The 12,794-nt window shown below is 34.3% G+C and overlaps 1 protein-coding gene across 10 annotated transcripts in view; it reads left to right on the top strand.

The window, feature by feature from the left end:
• LOC138139832 (agrin-like) overlaps nucleotides 1-12,794 on the top strand; it is a 149,121-nt gene that overhangs the window by 72,474 nt on the left and 63,853 nt on the right. The window lies entirely within an intron of this gene.

Below are 12,794 nucleotides of genomic sequence, written 5' to 3'. Positions count from 1 at the left end.
CCAAGGACGAGTTGAAATAATTGCGTGTGTGTGTGTGTGTGTGTGTCAGTATTTTTGAATCTATATACAGGATTCAAGAAAATGGTAATAAAAAGTGGTGGTGTGTACGTGAGCAAGGATACAAATAGACGGCCATAACTGTCGTGAAACAGTATCGGGAATTATTTTTATGAATGCAAAATTGTAGATATCGGTTGTGAGTTGGGTTTGTCATAGGGACTTGGGTTCCCCCTATGGGCATATTCAAACATTGTACGATTACGCTCAGATATCCGCCTTGACCCTTTCCCTTCTTAAAACGCAATAAATTTCACAGGACGATACGCGCGGTTCGTCAATAATTTTTGAAAGAAATGCAAATTTCGGGAAGAGAGTGATTTGAATAAACGGACTGAATAAATAAAACTTGATATTTTACAAGAGACGATATAAATTTTGACCCATTAGAAAGGTTCTCAAATATCATATTCGTGTTACAAGTTCGAAGAAAATGTGGCTTGTTTTAATCTTGTTAAAAAGTAGCAAAGCGAGTTGTTGGAAATTTCGGCTTAGTTCGAAATTAGCATAATGTGTAGTTAAGTCAAAAATTTGTTGAAATAAATTCGCGTATTGTGATGTAAACAGTGAACAAATTAAATCAATTTGAATAATTCCTGCGAAAATGAAAGTTGTTAGCAAGACAGCCCAAACAAGACTCCCCTAACAATTAAACAATAGACACATCACGAAAACGGTGAAGCCACACAATTAAATAGCGGTAGTAGCGCTGTTCGAGCATCCATTATCAGTACGCAAAATTTTCTCTCTTAGATGTTGATTATCAAAACGTCGGAGAATTGAAACTTTTCACACACAAAAAGATCAATTTTCGGCGGTTTGTTGTTTTCTTTGTTAGCACCCGCTAAACTTACATTCTAAGTTGAAATCATTTTTTACACAATAACTGCTCCCAAAAGACGTTGTAAATTGTATTTGGTACGACGTTCGCGATTCTTAATTGAACTTTTATCGACATCGATGCCTTGTTCGCATTGTGTGCAGCGCATCGACTCCCGTAAAAACCGAATAACGAGCTAAATAGTTTCAATAATTCAGATGGTAAACAGCATCGTCAATGGTTTAGGATCGAGTCGAAATTTGCGATGCATAGAATTATGAATCCGTTCCTTATTTCCCTCTTGTTTGCAGCTTGATGGCTGCATCTTGCTGGAAAATACCTGGTTATGGTTCATTTCAGTGCTGAAAATTTACGAGATCCGCGCATTCCCTCGAAATTTGATTGCATAATAATATAAACAAGTACTACTACAAGTGGATGTGATGCATTTTGCGTTCGTATTATTAATTTATCGTGAGCGAGACTTTGTGAAAAAATACGAACGTTTTTCTTTCCCGCACTAGGGAGACGACAAATCACAAAACGAAAAACTCCGCGAGGATTAAAACTTGGTCTTTTAAGAATTAGTTTTCTGCGCGAATGTTGGGTTTATTTCAAAGGCGAAATCCTTTTAATATTTTGTTGCCGGATCAAATTTTTAACGAAGTTGTCAAAAGAACCGCAAATTATATTTGAATAACATTCCGCACCGCAATTATGTGATAAAAATAAATTTTATATGTTGCAGAGTGATTTGCATAACTTCCAGCATTCCTTCTCTGAAAACACGTAAAACTACATAACTTCGTTTTGTATGGGTGTTTCTAAACGATTTAGCCTAAATGCTATTATATTATCTGCTCCTGCGTGTTTTACAAAAGAGATTTCAGTTTTACAATTGCCAGCGTTTCCTTTCCCTTCATCCAAATTTTGACAATTTCAAATCTGAAAACAAAGACACCATTTAGAACAGCATTCTCGGTTTTAAGTCTTCACAGTTGCGAAACCTCTTCAAACCAGGTAAAACCTAAGTCTTCGAATGAAAATTCAATCTGCCTGCTTTCCTTTATCTACTGCAGCTGCTCGGATTCTTCGAAGGGTAAATAAATTTCAAAGAAGATTATTGTGTACAGACACATATGAAATTAACAAACGCGATGTTTTGAAGTTTATTAATAAAAGCTCTGTCTCAACAAATATTTTCTATGTTGTCAGAATTGAGTGGCGCTTTGCTCAAATTAAAATATCCATTATTTGGGGGAGTTTAATAAAATCTGTATCGGCCTCGCTTTACTTAAAAATAGTATAAATACTGTACGGCCTGGATCAAAGTAAGAATTAATCAGTGTATAGGGGCCTACAACCTTTGTTGAGGTAATGAGTTTGAACAAGATGAAACAAAGCTAGCAAATTTAGCCAAATAATTTGTAAATTGTGTGCGTGATAAAGTAATTAAATTTCACGTTATGCCACTGTCAACTGCAAAAGGAATCAATAGAACAGATGAGATTTGAACCATCATCTCCTTCAGTTCTTTGGCGAGGGAGTCGACCTTAAGTTATTGGAGCGTTAGACGCGACTTGATCAAGTTGCGTTAGAACTTAAACGAAGTGTAGAATTGAAGTGTTGTTTTGAGAATCAGGAAAGTTATCAGTGTTTCACTGTATAGAAATATAACATCATTTTGCTCCCCTGGAATTAGGTATAACCCCAATAAGGGACTAGGCAACCGCGACGTCTGAAATTGAGTTTACTCCCTCATAATAATATTTTAATATCAAATATGTGTGTGTTCGCTCGTTTTATGAGATGTAGGTATTGACGCCTCACATTCTAATCGATTTCGCGAAATACCTTAACATTATTAAACGTAACACGTACCTTCCACAAACTCGCTTGATTTTTATAGTTTTAACACTCGAAACCGCCTACATTATCCAACGGCTGAACCGCATTTTTTAAAACGTGTTTCAATTTCGTGGCAATATGCATTGTGCAATTAAACCCTTCTAGCGTACACTCCATCCTGCTATGTTACTACTTTTAAGCGTGAGCTTAACGGCACTGTAATTTCATACCATGCAGGTAAAATTTTAATTCCGATAATATTCAAAATGTACTTCCAAATTCAGTTCGATTAACAAAGGCCCATATTAAAGGTTTCAAAAAATTTTCAATTTATACAGCCCATTAAGTATTTACATATCCTGCAACAATAATTTTTACCTTATGACCTAACTTTAAATTATACAGGGTGTATTAAAAATGGCACATAATATTATGTCACGCGAATCTACGTCGAATACCAAACAAAACATTCTAATTCGAATCATGTGATGTAAATATTATGCGCCATTTTTAATACACCCTGTATAATTAATATTTTATACCTGTTGATTGCTCAGAAACGCTCATTGTCTTTTTCTGAATATTTTTGGTTAATAACAGACAGAAATAGACATGGGTCCATTCTTTTTACATTTTTCATTTACTTTCACTGTGATACTGTCTGCCGAAAAGTTTTTAGAGGATACAAATTTAAAGAGAACTTCAGTGGAGTAAACGTTTCTGTTATTTTTGTTTCATTAAAAATCCTTTCTTCTTTCACATCGATGTATACATACATTAAATTAAGCTACGCAGGTATGTTTGTAGTTTACTAATTATTATTATCACACAGAGCAAATGAAATGAAAAAATGCAAAACGAAGAGTTATAATTTCGAAACTCAGTGGGATAAAATTCCATATGTTTATTAGTTTTCAAACCTTGTAATTTTATTATTGCAGGTATGTAAATTAAATAAAGCTGTATTTTGTTTCTTTAATAAATAATTCGAAAATTAAAGTACAAGTGACCATCACTGTGGTAGGTATTACCTGTCCCTTGGAGTGTTGTACTTGTGTCACGTGTGATCTGATATGACATGAGTAATAAAAAATGATCTTTACGATGGCAGTTTATGTGTGTTTTATTATTTGTATTGCAAGGAACATTTTTCTAAGTAGATTTTAAGTAGATTCTGATGTAAGTGAAGTCTTGATGCAGCTGTAATTGCAGTTGCTGTACGAGAATAGTAGTAGTATGAAGAAAAATGCCAGCACATGATAGTGTAAATTTAGTTATTCAGCTTACAAGAGAGGAGATTTATGGAGCAGTATGTTGGGAACTTGTTCCGCTCTTATAAATTTTGAATAATTTGTTGGACGGTGTATCTGATTAGGGATTTTATTGTCGAATCTCAGGTTGGATCGATAGAGGTCCTATATGATTAGGGTTTCCACCTGGGTCAGCTAATCGATGACCTACTGTGCAAATTTTTCGGCGAGATCGGTCGATCCGCTTTTGAGAAAAATGTGTCACTTAGTGAAATTAAATTCGGCGAGAGTTTTAAAAAGTGCGAAAACAATGGAGTTCGGGCTCGTCTCTTTATCAGTAAGTCGCAGGCGTTCCATACATATGCGCAATATATTTAAAAGCTTATTCTTTAAAAGCAAACAAAAGAACATACGTGATCGGCAATTCTCCGAGTTAGAACATTTGGTTGCAAGGTAAGGCAAGGACAGGCGAAAAATACGGAGATAAATGGTCCGTGACGGAGAGCAAGATTGATGGAAGCCACGGTATAGTGGCTGGGACGCTGGGCGCCAGCTCGGAAGATACATGTGTCGAAGAGGAAATACACGGACCGAGCAAGAATCCGATACTTATGGCCATTGTGGTCCGGAATGCTGTTATGCTGCTCATTCGCGTAAATTTCTACCCCTTTGAATAGCGATGAAATCGGGGATCGCGCTGCTGCACTCTTGTAATGAAGAGCAATAAGCGCTGATCAATGAAGCGCAGTCCCTGCGCTCCTCGGAAAACGAATAATCTATTGCGCCATAGAGACGACTTAATGAGCCCCACACTTGATGAACCTCGCCGTTTATCCGCCCCCGTTTCGTCATTTCTTTCGCACAACATAACAACGTTACCGTCACATTAAAAAAACCGGGAACAAATTGAAAAGCGAGTGGGCTGGATCCCGACTCTCCTCCAACGTTTTTGAATGAAGACTGTACGTCGTACTTTTTACACGTAACTTATTCTACTGTGTATCCTGGCATTCACCTTCAAAAATTCGAAGGTTGGGAAATCGCAACACCATCCAAAACTATTGATCCATAACATTTATTAATTATAATTCTAAGACATTTCAATCTATTCTTGCATATAATTTGTGTAATCGTGTATTCACTCCTGTTTTGTTTTCACCAAATCGATTATAACCAATTTATGTGTGGGTCAATAAAACAATATACATGACCAAACACCGGAAAATATGCATATGCAATGTGCACACGTAAAGAAGAAAACAATAATTTCATAATATACAAAAATTTATTCAAATATATATTTTATTAATATTTTTCAATGTGGATTTTGATTTTTTTAGACACGATCTTTTGTTCGCCACGGGAGTTATTTTTGTACGCATACAAATCATTTACAATTATTTCAACTACCAAACCAAAACAATGTGATGTTGTTACGTCAATCATTTTAGATCAATCAAAATATCTTACGCATCAAATATATGTTTAAACACTAAAGTGAAAAATGTTGATTCCCTTTAATCGATTTAAAACACTGTTTTGGTGTTAATTTATAATTATCATAATTAGGTTTGTAAATATAAAATTTTACTAAATTTAGGGAATTTAATGATATCTATTGGCTATACCAGCCAACGTCTGTCATTTTATGTCCTTGAAAGTACGCAAACTCGCAGCTAAAATTTGAACGTGTTATTAAAAATGCCTCGGAAAGTAAGACATTTATTAAACTCTCAAACTGGTTGTTATTAGTTGTTATTAACTTTATTAACATGCTGCGCTACTAATATCTCGAATAATCTCAATTTTTATATGATGAGATTTTTCACCCTATGTCAAAAGTGTGCAATGTTGTCAGCTCTATTTTGGGTGTAAATTTGCCGTGTTGTGGTTCTTTGATTAAAAAATAAACTATATTTTTGGTAAAACAGATAACTAATGTGATCAGATGCTCGGCTAATTGTAATTTTAGACTGACTTTTGCTTTTAAAATGTAAAAGCGTCTCAAATTGATTTAAGATTTGGAGTAAATTAGAAACGGAGCTTTTTCATTGTACAAAAATTAAATAATTAAAATTAAAAATCTCCTGATTACAAAAAAATAGAGATCAGTTAATCACACAAAACGACTCGTTTGGTACAAATTGGGGGGAAAAAAATCTTAGAAAACTTTTGCGAATTTTGGAAAATGTTATAGCGATAAGTTTTATAGGTTGGCGAATTCTTCCACTGGTACCACTGGTACCAAATGTTTTAAATAGCATCAATAACACATAATTCAATAAGGCCCGGTTGTATAAAGCTTAGTTAACATCGTTTCAGCTAACAACGCGTCAAGTCAGAAATCCGCCCATTTGATTGGCTGATTCAAATAAAATGTTAAATATCCTCCAATCAGATCGTTTGACATTATGTTAACTTTAACAACGACTTGACAGCGCTTTATGCAACCGGGCCTACGTAAAATAAATATTCCAGCACTAATTCTACCATTTACTTACTTGTAAGTAAGCTAGAGTGATTTCTCGAACTTGAGTCAAGTCAGAAAGTAATAAGTACTGTCATTAATGTCATTTTTGATAATAATAATAATTTAAAATCTATTCGTCTAAGACCAAATTCGAATTAGAATTTTTTGTTTGGTATTCAACGTAAATATTATGTCCCATTTTTAATACACCTGTATATATCTTTATACAAGGTTATTTACGAATAGTGTCTGATTTAGCGCCTTTATTCCTGCAAAACAAATTATTCTCTTATAGAATACTTCCCTGTTTTTCAATGTACAGGGTGACTCTGAAATAAGTTTGGAAAAAAATGTGGAGTATCCTTGACACAAAATAATTCTGCGTAAATGACTTTTGGAGGTGAAATCAAAAGGATGGAAATTACCCTATATCCTTGTATTTCCAACGCCTATGAACAGGGAAAATTTGTCCGAATTTGTTCACTTCATTAGCAACCATTGTTACATCAACTCCACAATAAAGTCGTAGGTGCATGCACACTGTTTTGTAAATATTTATATGGAAATGATCGAGAGGAGTAAGGTTACGTTTGTGACTGACGGGCACCTTTAATTATTATTGTTGCTAAACTACCAAGATAATCAGGTAATCACCTTTAACTGAGCAGGGTACTACCAATTTTGACCAAATTTTCAATCATTTGTATCTCGAAAACGAAAAAACTTTTATAAGAAAAATTTTTTGTCAATGATTTCTTCTCATCATCACCAATTACCGTTTTTTTTCCAAACTCATTTCAGAATCACCCTGTATGTAAATAAAATTTTGTGATCATAGTAATTCGATTTCAGAAAAATGAAATAGTGTCAATCAAATGTGTCAAAATAATTATATTTTACATACTAAATCAGGCACTATTTCATTATTATTACGTTAATAATTAATTAATTTCTACTAAAAACTCTGAATGAGCCAAGCACTTTACACAAATTGTCATTATATCGGGTGTTCATTTAAGTTCTCCTCAAAGTTGGCGTTGAAAAGTGGGTTGTGAACGCACCACAGATTACAGATCATGGATCAGCTGTTTAAATCTAACCGCACTTTTTGCGTTGTTTGTGTTTTTAATCTGCAAACTGACGAGTGATGCGTTCACAATCGACTCTTCAACGCCAATTTTGAGGATAAATTTAAATGAACACCCGATATTTTGAAAGCAGTGAAATATACAATTGGTTAGTTATCTATTGCTTATCAACTATCAAATTTTGGTATGAAAGATTTCATATTACAGCGTGATCAACAATGACTGAGTCTGTTGGCAATGAAACAATTGAAAATACTGGTGATTTTTGTCTAGTAATTGGCACTGACCGGATTTTTTAACTTGAGATGACATTAAAAACATTCTTGGTTATGCAGGTTATGTTTATACTCTTACAAAAAAGAACCTTCGTTGGTAAATTTTAAATTTGCCAAATTTCATTGTTACCAACAGACTCAGTCATTCTTGATCACCCCGTATATTGGACGTTGATTTCTGTTATAATTATTATTACTTGAACGTAACCTCAACTCTTGCGCCCTCATTTTATTACCCTAACCAGATTTAAATCCGGTGCAAGTTCGCGACCGCTTCCATGCACTGACTACATCCCTCAAGACGTGCACTTGCTTACATGCATTTTGGATTCATGAGACCAGAAAACTACTACCCCCTGCTAGCACCAGCTATCTAGACGTAGTAATATTACTTGCTACAACCAAGACTTGACGGCTAGACGAGATCTAATCGATGAAATAATTTTTAAATAAATAATTTGAGGAATGGTGGAAGTGACGAAAGAACGAATGTCAACGAAAATGATAATTTCTAGTTCTTAATGCTCGGATGAATTTTTCAAACAATTGCCAGTAATCTGACCGTTAATGGTTCAATGAGTAGACGATTTTTGTGAGAGCGCTTGCAAACTGCATTCCCTCTCGCAATAAAGATTAAACGAACTGCAAAATTTAATACTTTAGAGAAATTATTCAATTGCATTACCTCTGAATAAAAAGAAATTATTTATTGATTCGATTGATGGCTTTGGTAGATAGCCGGTTTCGATCTACGAAATCGTGCCATCCATGCACCGTCAAAGTTTACCAATAATAAATAGGTAAAATGATAACCATTCATAAATAAATAAAACATTCACCTTAAAAATGAATTGATAGTTCAAGGCCTTGACCGTAATGTTGTCATAAATTGACCCGCGCGGCAACAAAAGTCACTAAGCTACAAGATAATCAAAATTAAATTCCCTACCCGTTCTATTCCGATGGATGTTTATTTGCGGTCAAATCGATCAAACCAAATCAAAACTCCAGACGTATTTTTTTTTTCCAAACGGTGGGTTCGTTTCATTTTTTAACTGTGTATATTTTAGTAAGTTGACCCAACCAAAACCGCTTTTATTAAAATTTTCTGTCGACTATGACATTCGGGCGCTTAAAACAGACAAATAATTTTATTTAGTAAATTAAATTACATTCATAAAATTCAAGAACTTGTGGGTGCGTATGTGTAAATAAAACACATATGTGAAATATTATTTCAAGTGTGGTTTATTCAAAAGTTATTTTTTGGCATCTGCATAAATCTGATATTATGATTTTTACGAAATGTTGTATTTTTAAAGAAAATTTGCAAACGTTTAAATATTTTCATGCGAATTAGGATTTTCTTTTTATTGTTAAAGAGTGAGACCACGTCTTTTGGAAAAAATCCGACGATCACATTAGTAATGGTTGTAGGTTTCGCCTCTCGAGCATAATAGTTTTCTTTTACGGCATCACGATTTACTTTTGTGGTACGAGTGGTAGGACAAGGATCACAGTTGGTTGCCTGCTTACCCATTTTCGTGGGGCTATTAATTTTGCCCTACAGTGTACCTGTGACAGTTGCAACTACATCAGCAACTCGTAATAACCATAGTCTCCACTGTCCCGTTTTACGGATATAATGCTATTTGTCCCGGGGAAACTCTCCACACAACTTTGTGTTTTTTGTGTTCGTTACATGTTGCGATAAATTCCTAAAGCCTCACGAGTTGCAGAGAGATATATTGATGAATGTTCATTTAAAGGTTTAGGTAGAATTTTATTTTATCGGCAGTAGCCAACTTACGGCCACTAAACCTCTATAATACCGCAATTTTCTATTGTGAAACATTATCTGCAGAAAATGTGGAAAGTTGCAGTTCTGATACACTTTAATCGACGCTCTCTAACTGATACAATTGTTGATGTCTGTTGTGCAAATTTCCCTGACAACTGAAAATTATTACGAACAATAAATATTTAGTAGTGATATTACAACAGCGACATTTTAATTAATTTCTTTCCTTATCTCAAGTTTCTTAGCCCAAAACCCGACAGTCCCTTGTGATATATTTCGTTTATTCGTGTTAAGTAAAACAGCATGACAGTCAACATGACAGCATGTTAACGAGTTCCAGGACCCGATATCAGGTGGCGCACTATATTCTTCCGCAAATCTGCACGTAGGTTATACACAATTATTACCGACTTCTCCCTGACATATAAATTTCAAGCCCTTCAGACAATGCGAGCTGAAAGAGCAATTAGTTTGCCAACACATCCGGCAAATTTCGTTTTTAATTAATTTGTTGGAAAATTAAGTTACAACGGGGCCATAACGTCCACAGAATTCTAAATCTGACTGGACACCAAACAATCAAATTCAACAGAGAGCGATCTTCGTACTGGTTTTTTTATTCTTTGGAAATGATTGGTACCGATGCAGGTGTCGAGTTTTCCGGATGAAAAACTGACGCGGTCATTTCGCGTTGAACAAACACATAAGAGGGAAATTTCGAGCGATCAGATGTGAGGATTGTGTCGTGTTAGCACGTTCTTAAAATGCCAAATTGCGTTATTTTATTCAACAAGTTGTTCAGAATATTCCATACAAAACAGATTTTTAATTACGGCTTAATAAGTGGCCATGAATATTCGAGCAGTTTTACAAAGATATTCAAAAAAGTTACAAATTGAAAGTAATTAAAGCTTACTTATATCAAGCTCGCTTATCTGCAATAAAAGAAATTGCACGAATATCATGCTTACCCAGATAATGGTGCTAAAATAAAGGTGACATTACTCATTGTGTCACACGTAGTTTTTAAATCTACCGGGAACGGAACAGGAAACGTATCGCATTACTTATGCCGAACAAAATTGTTCAATTAAAGCGATTATTAAATCAGCGGAATTTTTTAGCAGTTTCAGGTTTGTAAGTTCGCCGATATCGGTGTTTCCGAATGCCTAGTTGATTTCGTGGGAGTGTCGTTTCAATTAAAATTGCCGACATTTTTTTTCAACTTTATTTATTAAAGTTGACAGGGCCCCACCCCTTTTCACGGACCGGTGGAGTTCATCACATCTGTGAAGTTACGTTCAATACACATTTGTTACAACCCACATGAAAAACGAGCTAAAATATAAAATAAACACGAAATCTGTTACATTTCTTCAATAAACTGATTCAAAATGCGCTCCTGTACACATTTTTCTTAAACAAACATTTGTAATAAACGGAGCACTGATGAATCCTGCCAGTTCGGGAAACGGGGACGAATCACCCGATTGAAGGACGACATTCGTAAGGAAACATCACGGATTTTGATTGAAATAAAATTACCTATTACTTGGTTTTATTGACTTTAAAATATTTGTCTAAAAATACACAAAATCAATTTTTTACACTCCCTCACCTATAGCGACTGTTGCTAAAGGAAACTCGCAACGATACGCCAGGATTACGGTGCGAACGAAATCGTTACTTTCTTTTAATTTTCATCTCTAACAAACACCTACTCAAAATTAAACCAAACTCTTTAACTCTCGTTCGTATTTTCACTTGCAAAAAAATATTTAATGACAGTACCTTACAAAAAAACCAAATCAGTTTGCTTTCCTATGAACAAATTAACTGGAACTCGTTCAATAACATGGAATAATGTATAAAGTGTACATGCGTACAATCGAGCAATAACGTATCATTAAAAGCCACTACATTCAATTTTAGGTTCTTTCGTTATATGATAAATATGTATTGAAGTGAACTAATGCAAAGTAACATTTTATGTAGATTAGCCTAAATTTTGTAGTGGTCGGTTGGAAAATCTTGGTATTTTATTCATATTTTACATTTACTTTGTACTACACATTAGCTCCAGGTTACAAATTAGAATTTGTTTACAGCAACACGTCAAGAAAGGAACGGAAAATTAAACTACAAATTATGTGCCAATTCTTTTAACATTGCATTACAATAGGAATAAAGAAACTTTCTGTCTTGGGTACTTAGAAATTAATTTTATTTAATTAATTTTTTTCAATGTTCGTCAAAATATACCGTGCGATCAACAATTATTTAGATCAAAGAAGCCTTTGAGATTTTGGACGTATGTCCACAGATACTCTGGAATGCATGGAAGTATTTTTGGTTGCATATACCTGCTGTATGTCCATTCTCCGTTATTGAAAACACCGTTACGAAAGTAAGATTCAATAATGAATCTTTTATGTTCTGAAGTAAAAGCCATTTTTACATTAAAATTTGATTTATTATGACAGTTGTTTGACGTTTATTAACTGAGTTAGTAAAGATACGAAAAATCTGACACTGTCAAAGCCATAGCCGCAATAGGCAGTAAAATGAAGGTTTTTTTTTTTTTAATTTGGCGTTGAAGTCTTTAAAGCACTGATTTTTCAAACTGCAGATAAAAAAGAGAAACAACGCAAAAAGTGAGGTTAGATTTTAACAGGTGATGAACCCACCCGTCTTAAAAAACACTGATTTCTCAAACTGCTTATTAAAAACACGCAAAAAGTTAAGATACATTTAAACAGCTAATCAGAGTTGTAATCCGGTGATGCGTTCACAATCGACTCTTCAACGTCAACTTCGACGCAAGATTTAAAAAAAAAACGCCCGTTATAAAAAATACATTTCTTTTATGAAAACCCGACTGCTTTATAATTCAGTTTTAAATATATTCTTTTCTCTTCGGTACATTATCAAATTATAGTTGTCATTACTAGATATGTCTGTTAGGGAGAGTTTAGGTAATTTAATAACAAAAGTGGGGTTCCATTATTGCACTAAACATTGGCCACTGAGCGTTAACGAGTTAATGAGAGTTAATGAGAATACTTTCAAAGTTGTTCGGATTTCAGTTTTGATTGAACTGGTTTTACAAAGTATTTAGTGTAATTTTTGAGAATCGCTTGAACAAGCTTTTATGTGAAGCTAACTTTAACATCTTGTTTTAAGTG

The sequence above is a fragment of the Tenebrio molitor genome, chromosome X (genome assembly GCF_963966145.1).
Source record: "Tenebrio molitor chromosome X, icTenMoli1.1, whole genome shotgun sequence".
NCBI classification, from domain to species: domain Eukaryota; kingdom Metazoa; phylum Arthropoda; class Insecta; order Coleoptera; family Tenebrionidae; genus Tenebrio; species Tenebrio molitor.
This window is presented reverse-complemented; position numbering and strand designations above follow the sequence as displayed.